A 15,202-nucleotide genomic window follows, 5' to 3' on the forward strand; every position below is an offset into this window, starting at 1 on the left:
AAAAGAGGGCGACGGTTGAAACCGTTTGATTGGCCGTCTTCCTCTGAAAAGGGCGCGGCTACGCAAGTAGTGCACAGAACTGGCTCTTTTCCGCACTCGGCGCGCGGTCGCTGTCGTAAGCGGGCGAAGAAAGGGGGCGGAGCAAGTCGTTAGCGGCTCTGGGGAAGGAAACCGTTGAGTGGGAGGAGGGGCAGGTTACTCTGAGGTGATGGAGGAGGAGGAGGTTGCTTTTCCCCGCTCTATTTTCTTCTTTCTCCTTCGGTGAGAGAACCCAGTACTTCAGGTTTCTTGCTTGTGGGCAAAAAAAAAAAAAAAAAAAGGTGTCGAAAAGGCGTGTTTACCGTATGTAATGGTACTTTATAGCTCAGTATTATCTTTTATAAGTTACATATAAATTCCACTCGTCCCCCAACTAGGAGTTGCCATTTACACTTCTCCATCTCTAGTCTTGGGTCTCTCTTTTCTTGCCCAACAGAATCAGCAGCTTATTGGGACTTACGTCTGAGTAGACATATTTCGGTTTGTGCTTACAAACTGCCAACCTCATAAGTAAGCAACAAGTGCAACCTTATGCAGGTCTAGTCAGGAGCAGGTCCCACTGTGTTCAGTGTGATTTACTCCCTCATAAGTGATGTGGGAAGGCATTTCTCCCCCTGCTGTTCACAATTTATAGCATGTTAAATACTTTATAAACATGCCAACTCAAACTACCCTATAGGAAATATCCTGCTGAATTGTTACGTCTTGGGGGGTCAAGTGAAATCTCTGGTCAGCAAGTGGCAGGGATTGATGGACCAAAGTTTGTACCGCTCACTTTTACAACTTTGCCACTTGTGCCAGCCAGGGTGGAGGGAAAACTCTGGTGCTGTGCGCTGGTGCAGTGAAGAGGATGACTACTTCTGACAGGGGAGGTGATGGTGTCTTCCACCTGCCCAATGTTTGGGCTGGCAGATTGGGCTACAGCTTGCCTGCAGAGCTTTCCCTCCAATGACAGAGTCAGACAAAGCTGTGCAGAAGGACACCTCTAGCGTTGCAGATCAGGTGTTTGGGCTACTGTTTTACTGGTTTGACTTGTAAGCTGCTCTACCAATCCCTAGCTGCAGTTAGATCTGGTGCTTCAATAATATCATTATCAGAGATGTGATTGCTCCTAAAAGGGAATAAGAAATGACTTCTCATGTCTTTCCCTCCTTTAGCAGTATGACATTCTTGCCTCCAGGCCAAAAACGGTGGAATATTCCTGACTGTGCTTTCATGCAGTAATGGCGAATAAGCTTTAAATAACTCATTAAAGCACAGTTTAAGATACTGCCATAACAAAAGACACATTGATCAAGTAGAAATGAAAGGAATGCCACTCAGCACTTTGGCATACTGTCTGCTGATATTTGGCTGGCTACCTTATAAAGTAATATTGTTAGGATTAATGGGGGGGGGGATCTGAAGATGACTTACACATTGTGGATAACCTCTTGGAAGCATCATTGTGGGAAATAGGCTCAAATTCTGCAGTTGGAACTGTCACTATAGGTGGGTACTCTATTTGAGAGACCATGACCTTTTTTATTTGTGGCTTAACAAGTTAGTTACATGTTCTGCAATGAAAGTTTACATGTATTCTGTTCGTTCATGAATGGAGGAACTTCATTAGCAGGGATGGAGAACCAAGGCGGTATGTGGCTCTCCAGACCTTTCTATTTTCTCAAACTCTTCTCCAGGCCACATCCCACACTAGATTTTCTCATTCCTTGAGTGTTTTTGCTGCACTGCAGTGTGTCCTTGAACTTTGATTCTTGCTTGCCTGAATGGAGGATTGAGGTGGGTGGGTGTGGGTGTAGAAACTAGCATACTGTGCAAAGGTGAAATTCATATTCTTTGCTGTGCCCACTTTTGTCTCTGGCTTCAGCCACAGTTGGCAAATCCTGGAAGCTTGCCTAAAAAGGAATGTCTGCTCTTTTGGAGGTCAAGGATGAACTAACCAGAAACATCATTCCCCCTTTGCCTCCAAGCAGTGGCCACAACAGCAGCTGACCAACAGCTGAAGCAATGCGCATGGCCCTATGCATCAGACCTGGTAGTAGGACCTTCTTTGTTTGGGCTCATAAAGTTGGTGCAGGTGTGGGCTGTTGCTGGGTCATTACCAAAGGGACACAGGGCAGGGGCAAGAGCTGATGAATTTTGGTTGATAATGTTTGTGGCCTGATACATATTTTAGACCTTTACTGTAAAGCAGGGGTGAATAACTGATGGACATATATATGACCTCAGAGGCAGGAAAGGTGGGCATGGTATGCCCCAAATTACCTGATAGGCCTATCTCTGATACCTGGTGGGCTTAATTAGGCCTGCAGGCAGGAGGATCCTTGTCCCTGTCCTACAGGGCATGTGGTGGCAATTTTTTAAAAAACAAATCATTAGATTTTAAAAATATAGAGCATTGGCCTCTATTTAAAAATAGAGAACAATTGAAGAGCATTGACCTCCAAAATATTATAAACTGGAAATTGCCTCCCTGACATAAGTGTTTACAGTATCTACAACTTTAATGTCTTATGAAAAGACATTTGTTAATTTTAACACTAGGTGGCAGTTAAACACAACTAACAAATCAGAAATTGCTTAAAAATAATCACAGCACAATTTTTTAAAAACATTCTCATCCAGCTTGCTATTAATTATATTCCCCAAAAGATGTCATGGACTGATATTATCAGATATATACAAATAATTACAGGAAAGTAAAATGAAATCCTTAAGAATACAATGTGTGATATATTATTTTGGATAGTAATATGGCACCTACTCCTTTTTATGTTGATAATATTTTAGCTTGTCATTTTTACTAGCATTTAGCACAGAGCATTTTATTGTTATGTGCTTTCATTTATCAATGCCAATTGGTGCCATATGCCACTTTAAAAAAACAAAAGGGCTTCAAATAGGTTTGTTTTGTAGAGTGAGTTCTGAGTTGGTCTCCAAGAAATTGAAACAAAAGGCATCTCATTTTCAAGGAGTATCAGTTAAACCACTTATGTATAGAACTGAAAATATTATATATGCCCTTGGCAACTTCATGTTTCAGCCACTTGTATGTATAATCTAATGAATGGTCCGAGAGTACATGGTTTATGTATGACTGTTGAACCTAAGCACAGGAAATCATTGGAAGTTGCTTTGAGTTTCCTAAGGAAGGTATGTGTGTCTATTTGGCATGCCTTCCTAGCCATTATTTCTTCCTTCCCAGCAACTATTTAACTGTTTCTGCTTCTCCTTCTTAGATAAGCAGCACTAAGTATAATCAATAAATAAGTACAATAAATATTGAAACGGGTTGACCCCTGAAGGCATACTCTTCCATTGTCTCCCTAGACAGATGGACGTCAACTACAACATCAACCTAGTTCAGATGTCAAAATAAACACAAGTGTATTACTGCTGCCAACTGTGGAGGCAGAGCACAACCGTCATGGCTAGTAGCCATGGATTGCCCTATTCGCCATGAATTTCCCTGCCCTCTTTTAAAGGCATCCAAGTTGGTGGCCATCACTGACTTCTGTGGGAGTGAGTTACATAGCTTTTTTTTATCTGTCCTGAATCTTCCAACATTCAGCTTCATTGGATGTCCACAGGTTCTAATGTTGAGAAACCTTCTTCATAGGGGAGTTGCTCCATCCCCTTGATCATTTTGATTGACCCTTTTTAAAGCTTTTCTAACTCTACAATTTCCTTTTCAAGGTTTCTTTTAGGCATCAAATTTAGTGTCATCACAATGTTTTAGCAATCATATGCATGGGTAAACGAGAATGTTTTTAAATTCCTCCTTATAGTCAATAATGAGACAGGCAGACAGACAGGCACACTTCACTGTATATATTGGGAAAGAAGTAAATATCCCAGCAGCTTGAAACCTAGGCTTGATAGTGGTTGAGGTACTAACCACAGGGTTCTGGATGGAGTACGACAATTGCAAACTTCTTCAGCAATGTGCCACTAGCAAAGGGAGTAAGTAAGAAATTTTTACTCTGGTTGCCACATTGGAAATCCCATCAGAAGCAGGACCGTGATTCTTCTTGGTTCAACACATAACAATGCAGGGATCTCAGACCACAATTCAAAATCTGAATTCCAAGCCAGAGTTCATTTTTATTATATTAAAACAACAACTAGTATGGACACCTGTGACCAAATAGTGATGCAGATACGAAATATGATTGCGCATAGGCTGCTCAGGTAGCTTGCACTATAGTTGCAAGGTCTGTGAGATTTGTTATTCCAGTAATTCACAACACATTATTTTTGGGTAACTGTTATATGTATGTTACTGGCACAATATATATTTATGTTTTAAAGTGAGTGGAGTCAGTCAGACCACACTTATTTTTTGTGTATGTTGTGGTACTTTACACTGTGGGGTGTAGTTGACCTTACAGAGTTATTTTCTGTAAATAGGCACTCCTGAGCATGAGAGTCCTGGCCCGCCTTTTGAGACAACATCACTTTTTTGGGCTTGGGGGTTCATTCTGTTTCTACCTCTGAAGGCAACCACTCCTAAGGGCTCTTCCTGGACCCTTGGCTTGGGATGCTGCTGGTTTGGAGGATTCCAGCTCCTCTTCTGAGGATTGATCCCCAGTGATATTAGCAACAGTGAACAATTTCCCACAAAGCATATCTTGCCCACCATTGCCAATCACCATATAAACTGCGGCGAAAGCAAAAGGAGGATATGCATTTAATTGAATATGGTGAAAAAGGTCTACAGCATTTTTATGGTGTGCATCTCCACAAATGAAGGTTGGCGTATAATATTTTTACCAACAATTTAACAATAAACAAGCACACAAGTAAACCATGCTGAGGTGCACCCATAATTGTGAGGCCTGAGGAGATTATAATGATGCATCCCCAGTTGCTGCCATTGGCTACAGACTACCTGTGACACCAGAAAAGTACATGGCAGCTGAGTGGATAGAAAGGTGGTCCTTTGTATCTTTCTTCAACAGAATGCAACAGGAAACAACTGACATTCAACATTGCCCAGTCTTCCTGCACTTGGGAGGAAACATTGACAATTGGACAGACGCGATCATCTGGCTATGGTATGCTATGGAGTGATAATAAGGCAAGTTCACTTGCTGAGCAGGATTGTGGCTTGAAGGTGTGACGGCACAACAACAATTTCCCCCTTGGTGCCATTGGCCCTGCCCTCACTTAAATATAGTGCACCCACCTCACAGAACACCAATTCCACAAATTCCTACAAGCTACCCCAGATTATCCTGTGGGGGACTTGTGTGAGGGCAAATTTAATAATTTGGAGTCTCTCTGATTTTATTAAACAAAGGAAGTTTATGACACAAAGTAGGTAAAACATAAGATACTTCAGAGTATGTTATTTCACTTCAGTTCTTTCTCAGTTGTTGCACAGCTGTTGCCGTTTAATACCTTGGTTCTTCCTGTCAGTTACACACCCCTTAGACAATCCTACTCCTGAGGTACTCCAAGTAACAGACCCAAGGGATCACCACATCCATCTTAACAGGTTTGGGAGTCTTCTCTTTTTGTAGAAGAATCTCTCCCCTCCTGACTGGAATGAGTCCTAAGTAGACTGTATTGTCACAGCTTCTACTTCTTCTGGTTACAGGTAGGTAGCCATGTTGGTCTGCCATAGTTGAAACAAAACAAAATAAATAAAATAACATGAAAACTCGTACCAATAACTAACTTAGTTGGTCTCTAAGGTGCTACTAGAAGGAATTTTTTTATTTTGTTTTGTTTTGTTTTGTTTTGTTTTACTTCTTCTGGCTCAGCCTCAGCCTCCCAGTTAATTCCTGGCCTAATTACTCTTCCAGGACACCACACACTGTCCTTCATACTAAACTCAGAGTCTCCTTTCTCTAGCTTTTGATATATTCCTCAGAGTGGATGTTTCTACCCAGAACCAACTCTCCTCTCACTCCCTATCTTCCAACCTATTATCCCAACCTCTATCCCAGGCATAGGCAAACTCCGGCCCTCCAGATGTTTGGGACTACAATTCCCATCATCCCTGACCGCTGGTCCTGTTAGCTAGGGATGATGGGCTGGAGTTTGCCTGTTCCTGCTCTATCCCAACCTACGAACTGAGTCTCAAAATCATTTCCTTTTCAACTCCCTCTCCTGGAACCCTGGCCAATCAGCGGCTGCCATTCAATAACTGTTTTCTGGCAGGGAAAAAGAAAAAGAAAACACTTGGGGACCCAACCTGCCCAGCAAAACAAACTTTTCCATCACAGAAGGCGGCTGAAATCCATGGCAGATGGTGGTGGTGGAAGGTGGTGGGTGGAGTTCACATTTGGAAGCTGGTAGATGTAAAGCTGAAGCAGGCTGATATTTGTGGATGCATATTGGTTGAAATGCACCTTCGGAAGCCAGTCAACAGAAGTCGGTGGAAATCTGAGCTGCAGCCGGGACAAGAATGTGAATGAAGGTACAGTGAAAGATAAATGAAGGATGTTCTTCATGGAGGTTGGCTGGCATATGCTTGTGTTGTGAGTGGAAGGGTTTGAATGTGGTGAAAGCAAAGAGTGTACATGTGTGAATATGATGTGTGAAAGGAAACTGGTGGATATTCATGAATAGATGAAACCCTGGGAAGTTGGTGGGCTGAAGTTAGTGGATGAAGTTGCCAGGCAGAAGCTGGTGGAAGTCCTGGGTAACGCGATCAGATGGTACCCATCCTCTTTATGGTCTGTTTTTTTCTTCCATGGATGTCCGAGCTGGAATACCACCCCAACTCTAGTGAAAGCAATGAAGAGAACTTGTGCAAGCCAGTTTATATTTCTAAATCCCGCTCACCGAATACAGCCATGTGTATTGTCTGTTCTGTCTTTTCCTGCACAGATAATGGAAGGTCAAATACCAAAGTTTATGGTGTGACCCCGCCCCCGCCCCTGTATGAAGGGTGGGCTGTATATTTTAAAATGAAAAATCACTGCTGAGGTGCCCCCACAATTTTCAGGCCTAGGGGGCTTGTGCTGATGCCTCCCCAGTAGTTGCCATTAGCTACAGACTGCCTCTGATGTCCAAATGGACATGGTGGTTGAGTGGAAGAGGCAGCTGTAAGTAGGATGGGGAAGGAAGGAAGAGCCCCAGGAGAAGGTTGAGGGAAGCTGGGGCAGGGCCAGCTGGCAACAGAAGGGAAATCAGGGTTGGCTCCTTCCTGTCCTGAGTTGTCATCTATCTTCTCTCTCATGGTTGCTGTGCCTGTCACACCCACTTAGCTGTAACCCCCGCCCCCTTATTTTGTCATGGAGAGTCCCTTCTCCACATCCCAAATAAAGCTTTAGGATACCTAGAGTAGCATCAGATTTTTACTTTATTGGCAAAAGTTCCAAGAAACAAATGTCAGAGAACCTTTTTGAAGAGCAATTATTCCAATCAGCAACGAAGATTAGGATTTCAACCAATGAAATTCTTGTACTGGGTTTAAAATTAGTTTTAGAATCCTGAACCTAGGTATAGAAAGAATTCTAATGCCTGTATTGAGGGAGTCAGTTCAAAGAGTTTAGCTTTCTGTAAAATGCATCATACTGCTTAAATAATGGCATGTAAGGAAAGGTCTTCACCTCTGAATAACTATTTTGTAATGATCATATAAAAGTACTATTTAAAAACTATTGGAAGCAGGCAATGCAAAATGTTAACACTGCATTAAGACACAATTTGTGCCTGAATGTTTCATTAACATTAACATGCATGCATTTTGGAGCAAGAAGCCAAGCAAGGATTCTTTATTACATGAAAAGTTGATACATCACACTGACAAGGAATACCACAGTGTAAATGTTAAAAAATCAGTATAGATCTCTCCCTCTGTAGGACAGGCGGGATCTGGAATAATAGTACAGTGGTACCTTGGTTTACAGACTTAATCTGTTCCTGAACCAAAACCGTTCTTAATTCGAGGCGTGCTTTTCCTAATGAGGCCTCCCGCTGCCGGTACCCTTCCACTATTCGGCTTCCATTCAGAGACCGAGGTAAAGTTCTCAAACCAAGACACTATTTCCAGTTTTGTGGAGTTTGTAAACCAAATCGTTCTTAAACCGGACTGTTCTTAAACCAAGGTACCACTGTACTGAAGACATCTAATTTCAAAAGGTTAATTATGCCTTTGTATAAGAGGCTTATAGGACTCACAGAGCAGAAAATAGTCTTAACCATGCTTTGCACTCGAGAAATGCGAAGGTGAGCAATTGGTAGAGTGTGTTTCATATTTAGCAGAGTACTGTTAAATATGGCTTTCTGTCAGTTCCCTTATTTTGTTGCATTTTTAATCAAGGGATCTGTTTATGAGAGGACAGAGTGCATTTGATCTGTGTTTAGAGTTCTTTATTTATATGGAGTTACAGTGTATGGAGTATACAGAGTTATAGTGGAATTTCCTTTTAGGCATAATATAGGAATGTGCTCAAAACAGCTCCTTCCTGTTGAGGTAGTATAACTTCCCTCAGGTAGTGCTTATATTACATTGTGTAACTTTCTACGCCCTCCAGCAGTTGGCAGTAATGAGGGATGGAAAGAGAGTGCTCTTAAATATTGAAGTGTCCTCCACAATGCTGTGGACCCGTATCTGCCTATCTTATTTCTTGTGCTCCTACGTATTATATATTTTTAAATTTGGCTTTGAATGGGGCACCCTATGTCCATTCAAGATGCAGACCAAGCTATAACATTAGTAGGCCCAAAGTCCACAATGCTTTGTCCAGAGCCAACATGAGCTGCAATCCTATGCATGCTTATTCGGGAATAAGCTCTGCTGAACATAGTGGGTCTTTTGAGTAATCGTATTTCGCTCAGGCTGGATTTGAGGCTGAAGCATATAGTATCTGTGAAAGCCTATAGTTAATATTACAGGAAATAAAGTAGAACTGGCTGTCATTCCCAGATAATTAATTGAGTTTACAATCAAGATCAGCTTTGGAGTGCAGAACTTGCCCGGAGAGTCTAATCTCTCTTTTATTTAATATAAAATGGTTTTCTGTGTTCTTGTAGAATAGTTCAATGAAACTCAGATAGAAGTAGATAACAAGAAATAGCAAACCTAAAACTTCTACTGTTCCTAAAGGGCTTTGTATCTCCAATTAACAAGTCAAGACCAGAGTCATCTCTCATTTTCAGAGTGAACAGATGGCACAACTGTTGGGGGATCAGACAGAAGAATCTAATAAAGTTAAACAAAAATCTGCTCTCAACACCTGTGTGTCTCATAAAACGGTGAAAAATTCAAAGTCCTGAAAATAGTTCTTAATTTTTTAGATTTTAATCCCAGAAAATATACCATCTTCATCCATCCATGTTCTTTTAATGAAAAACAAAAACAAAAAAACAGTTTGATTTCAAAAGAATAGCACACTGCTAGGGAGAGTAATTGAACAAATGACAACTGGATTTTGATGCTTCCATTTGTATTTTTATTATTAAAAAATTATTAGTTTTCCAACATATCCCCAATAATAGCCAAAATATAACAGTAATTAATTCCCAAATTACCGTATTTTTCGCTCTATAACACGCACCTGACCATAACACGCACATCGTTTTTAGAGGAGGAAAACAAGGGAAAAAATATTCTGAACGAAACAGTGGATGTATCATTTTTGTGCTTCATGCTGTGGCCACAGAGATGTGATCTGATGGTGAATTTGGGCTGACCCAATGCAAAGATCCTGAGGATCCATGTGGATCCATGCTTTGTAACCACGTTTTTGCACCATTGCAGCCCCAGACAACAGTGGGTGCGTGATTTGGGGGGGGGGCAGGCTGTAGCCATGGACATGCTATGTTCTCTGGTGGTGAATTTGGGGGTGACCCAATGCAAAGATCCTGAGGATCCATGCTTTTTAACCACATTTTTGCACCGTTGCAGCCCCAGGCAACAGTGGGTGCATGATTTGGGGGGGCAGGCTGCAGCCATGGACATGCTATGTTCTCTGGTGGTGAATTTGGGGGTGACCCAATGCAAAGATCCATGTGGATCCATGCTTTTTAACCACATTTTTGCACCATTGCAGCCCCAGGCAACAGTGGGTGCATGATTTTTGGGGGGCAGGCTGTAGCCATGGACATGCTATGTGCTCTGATGGTGAATTTGGGGTGACCCAGTGCAAAAATCCTTAGGATCCATGTGGATCCATGCTTTTTAACCACATTTTAAGTGGGGAGGGAAGGAAAAACACAGAAGGGCTAAGAATGCAGGAGTGGGGTATAACGGGAGGGAGGAAAGGAAGGCAAAAGTTTCCCCCACGCACCCACCCAAGCCAGCCAGCTCTCTCTCTCTCTCTCTCTCTCTCTCTCTCTCTCCCACCTGCATGTTTTCAGCAGCACCGGAGCACAGAGAGGAAGGAGCGGAGCACAGAGAGGAAGGAGCGACAGTCTGCTTTTCCCCTCTGCTTGCCTGGAGGGGAGGGGCTTTCCCTGCTCTTTGTTCCGTTTGAGCAAACACAGTAACGAAACAGAGGAGGGTGGGCAGTAAGACCCTGAGGCAGAATGCAGGAAAGCAGCAACTTCCTGTCTCACGGAGCTCCCTTCTCCCTGAAGCGCGGTTTGATTTTTGCCTTATTTTTCGGCTCCAGGGACCACACATTCGCTGCATAACACGCACAGACATTTCCCCTTCCTTTTTAGGAGAAAAAATCTGCGTGTTATAGAGCGAAAAATACGGTATACCATTATCAAAGTGCCAACCAGCTTCCAATTAATACATTTTAGTTAAAAAGGCTCCCCACATGATGGTTTGAGTGCATTTCTAATCTTACATTACTGCGTTCCATAAGCTTAATTAATTTCAGTTACATTTCAGTTATAATAATAATCCCTTAGTCAACAGCTACATAATTAATGATTTCCATTCATGATGTTACAATATATAAATTTATAAAGCTTCAAATGAGGAACTCAAACTATTATCTTTATTCTGTCCTGTATGTGAAAACTGTTATATCCCCGGAGATTCCTTCTGTCCATATATGGTGTTGTCTCTTTCACTTCCCAGCTGTTGTTTCCTCCCATCGTGACTTGGGGTGGAACTGAATCTCAAAGTTTCTCAGAGGTTTTATATCTCCATCCCTTGTTTTGATGTCTCAGAACAGGTGAAAGTCTGCTAGAAACCATTCTGTCTGCTTTTTAACATCTTTATGCACCCCCTCACCCAGCTTGTCCGGAGTTTTGGGCTGGGTTGCCATCAGTATGCCGATGACACCCAACTCTATCTGTTGATGGTTGGCCATCCTGACTCGGCCCCAGACACACTGACCAGATGTTTGGAAGCTGTGGCTGGATGGTTACGTGGGAGCCGGTTGAAGCTAAATCCTTCGAAGACAGAGGTCCTGTGGCTGGGACGGGACGATATGGGATTGAGGGGGCAACTCCCATCTCTTGCGGGGGTGCAATTAGTGCCAGCACCGTCCGTTAAGAGTTTGGGTGTAATCTCCGATACCTCCCTCTCTATGGAGGCACAGATTACAGCTATAACAAAGGCGGCATTTTTTCATCTCCGCCAAGCTAAGCAATTGGCTCCTTATCTCTCTCGCCCTGACTTAGCCACTGTGATCCATGCGACGGTCACCTCCAGACTGATTATTGTAACTCTCTCTACGTGGGGCTGCCCTTGAGACTGACCCAGAAACTCCAGCGGGTGCAGAATGCCTCGGCGAGACTCCTTATGGGGTCTTCGCTGCGAGATCACATTCATCCGTACTATACCAGCTGCACTGGCTCCCGGTGGAGTACAAAATCAGGTTTAAAGTGCTGGTTTTAACCTTTAAAGCCTTATACGGCCTAGGACCCTCGTACCTACCGGACCGCCTCTCCTGGTATGTCCCACAGAGGAACCTACAGTCTGCAAATAAAAACATCCTGAAGGTCCCAGGCCACAAAGATGTTAGGCTGGCCACAACTAGAGCCAGGGCTTTCTCGGCTGCGGCTCCAATCTGGTGGAACGCTCTGTCACAAGAGACAAGGGCCCTGCGGGACCTGACATCTTTCCGCAGGGCCTGCAAGACAGAGCTGTTCCACCAGGCCTTTGGTCAGGGCGCAGCCTGACTCCCTCCTCTGGCAATCTGAACAGAATTTTGCTTAACGGTTGCCATCAATTTGATTTTACCGTATTTTTCACACCATAGGACGCAGTTTTTCCGTCTTAAAAACTAAGGGGAAAAGTCTGTGCATCCTATGGAGCGAATGCGGGGGGGGGGGAGGCAAGCAGGAAAAGCCCCCAAGAGCCACACACAAGCTTCGCGCGGCTCTTGCGGGCTTTTCCCCAGGAGGGAGAAGGGACTGACGCGGCCAGTCAGTCCCTTTTCCCTCCTTTAGAAAAGCCTTGTGCAATCTCTCCAGCCGCGGGAGGCTGCGCAAGGCTAAAGAGGAAGCCTGGGCAGCGAGCGAGATGGATCGCGCTCGCTGCCCGGGCTTCCTCTTTAGCCGTGCGCGCCTCTCCAGCCGCGGGAGGCTGAACAAGGCTAAAGAAGCCAACTTTTTAAAAATCTCTCTATCTCTACCTCTTTTTCTTTTTTCCTCCTTTCTCCACCCCCTTATTTTCCTCTGGATCAGTGTTTTTATCTAGATTAACGTTTTAGTTTGGAGGGGGGGTATTATAAAAAAGGAAACGTTGCAGCTTTTATTTTAGTTTACAATAAAAACAGATTAAACAAAACACAAGAGAAGGAACTAGCATAGAAGAAGAAGAGAAAAGGGAAAGAGGGAGGACACAAAGCCATTTACCAGAGGTAGATCTTAACCGTTGCCTCACCTGGGAGCTTCTCTGGACAGGAATTCCCTCGGCTTAAGTGGGGTGAGGGAAGAGTGGCAGGTAGGAGGGTACCTACCTAGACAGTGAAGCCACATGTCTCTCCTATAAAAATTGGGAGTGGGCATTGTATGAAGTGGCTGTGGATCTCCTGCCGCAGAAGTGTAGGACTGTATAGAGTTGGGAGGGCCACCCGAGGGTCATCTAGCCCAGCCCCCTCACAATGTAGGAATCACAGCTAAAGAACGCCAGGCAGATGGTCCCCCAACTGCTGCTTAAAAGCCTCCAGTGGTGGAGACCCCCCAACAACTTCCAAGGTAACAGAATTGCAGGGTTGGAAGGGAACCCCAGGAGTCATCTAGTTCAGCCCCGGTGGACAGCGGGCACGATCCATCCCGTTGTGCAAGGCTAAAGATGCTGCTCAAGGCTAAAGAGGAAGCGCGCAGCCGTCCGTTGCTCTTTGGAGATGGGGGGGGAATAATATTTTTTTCCTTGATTTCCCCCTCTAAAAACTAGGTGCGTCCTGTGGTCCGGTGCGTCCAATAGAGCGAAAAATACGGTAATTACGGTAATTTTTATAATGAAATGTTTTTAGAATGTTGGATTATTTGATTGTTGTTAGCCGCCCTGAGCCCGGCTTCGACTGGGGAGGGCGGGATATAAATAATTTTTTAAAAAAATTATTATTATTATTATTACTAGTAAAACATGTCACAGATCTTCGCCATTTCCCCCTCAGCCTAGGAAAAGGTGGGCAGTTTTTGAATGTGCTGAAGATTTAATACTCCTTTCCAACTCCCAGAATCTCTGCAGCGTTCTTATCACAGTCCCCAAATTCTTTTCTTTCCAGCAAGAGATTTATGGCCCAATTAAACTTTATCTTAAATTACATTCCGTCAGTAGCACACACAAATCTCAGTCTCTTTTTCCTGTTGGCATGGTTATTTATAATTAAATATGACTATTAGAAGAGTCTGGAATCTTAAAGTCATTAGCTGTTGTTACCTACAATGTTGGGATTTCCTGATGCAGTTAGTTAACTGTGCCTTATCGCCACTAGTGGGAAGTGTTGGGAACAGTTAATTATACTGTAGCTTTTTTAATTACACGTGAAGCAGCAATAACAGGGCAGCAGCCCCACTGACTTTAATATTAAAAAGTTTTAGGTATTTATTTTCTACACAGTCCTTTCAAGGATACCATGTATTTCACAGTTGTCTGGATTTATAACTAGCTACAGTGGTGCCCCGCAAGACGAATGCCTCGCAAGACGAAAAACTCGCTAGATGAAAGGGTTTTTCGGTTTTGCGTTGCTTTGCTAGACGAATTTCCCTATGGGCTTGCTTTGCAAGATGAAAACGTCTTGCGCTTTTTTCTTAAAGCCGCTTGAAGAGGCGCAGTTGCGATGGACCGTTCTTCGCAAGACGAAAAACATCGCAAGACGAAAAGACTTGCGGAACGAATTATTTTTGTCTTGCGAGGCACCACTGTACCTCAGTTCAGAAAGAGACCTGCAAGTTTAGTGTCCCATGATTGCTGATGCAGATGGTGCATGTATGCCTGCTGCAGAACTCCCATGGGAAGTGCATGAGCATATTGTTTCTCATAGCAAGCTACTGTTAAATGAAGTACCGGTACTTTAAGCTTTTATCTTATTGTTGTTGTTTAGTCATGTCCGACTCTTCATGACCCCAAGGACCAGAGCACGCCAGGCACTCCTGTCTTTCACTGCCTCCCGCAGTTTGGTCAAATTCATGCTGGTAGCTTCGAGAACACTGTCCAACCATCTCGTCCTCTGTCGTCCCCTTCTCCTTGTGCCCTCCATCTTTCCCAACATCAGGGTCTTTTCCAGGGAGTCTTCTCTTCTCATGAGGTGGCCAAAGTATTGGAGCCTCAGCTTCACGATCTGTCCTTCAAGTGAGCACTCAGGGCTAATTTCCTTAAGAATGGATGCGTTTGATCTTCTTGCAGTCCATGGGACTCTTATTACTGAATAGTAATAATAGTAATTAATAGTAATTCATCTGAAGGCAGCCCTGTTTAGGGAAGCTTTTAATGTTTGATGTATCACAGTATTTTAATATTCTTTTGGAAGCCGCCCAGAGTGGCTGGGGAAACCCAGCCAGATGGGCGGGGTATAAATAAATTATTATTATTATTATTATTATTATTATTATTATTATTATTATTATTATTATTATAATAGCAATAAAAGAGGATCAGACAGAGTCATGGAGGATAAGGCACTCAGTAGCTACTAGCTATGATTGCAGTGTTGTACCCCCAATCCCAAAGGCAGTATGCTTCTGAAGACCAGTTGCCAGAAATCACAAGTAGGGAGAGTGCTGTTGCATTCAGGTCCTGCTTGTGGGCTTCCCATAGGCATTTTGCTGGCCACTGTGAAAACAGGATGCTGGACCA

The 15,202-nt window shown here is 43.4% G+C and overlaps 1 long non-coding RNA gene across 2 annotated transcripts in view; it reads left to right on the forward strand.

The window, feature by feature from the left end:
- Nucleotides 1–130: 130 nt before the first annotated feature.
- The window catches only part of LOC309525367, a 38,425-nt gene continuing 23,353 nt past the window's right edge, over nt 131–15,202 (forward strand). Inside the window, exons 1-2 of one of the 2 annotated variants that reach the window (XR_014216186.1) lie at nt 131–274; nt 5,001–5,119. This is a non-coding gene — a long non-coding RNA (uncharacterized lncRNA). The remainder of the gene's footprint in view (nt 275–5,000; nt 5,120–15,202) is intronic. The other variant, XR_014216187.1, reaches the window with a different exon arrangement.

Source organism: Podarcis vaucheri (genome assembly GCF_965113315.1).
Source record: "Podarcis vaucheri genome assembly, chromosome: 2".
Taxonomy (NCBI): Eukaryota; Metazoa; Chordata; class Lepidosauria; order Squamata; family Lacertidae; genus Podarcis; species Podarcis vaucheri.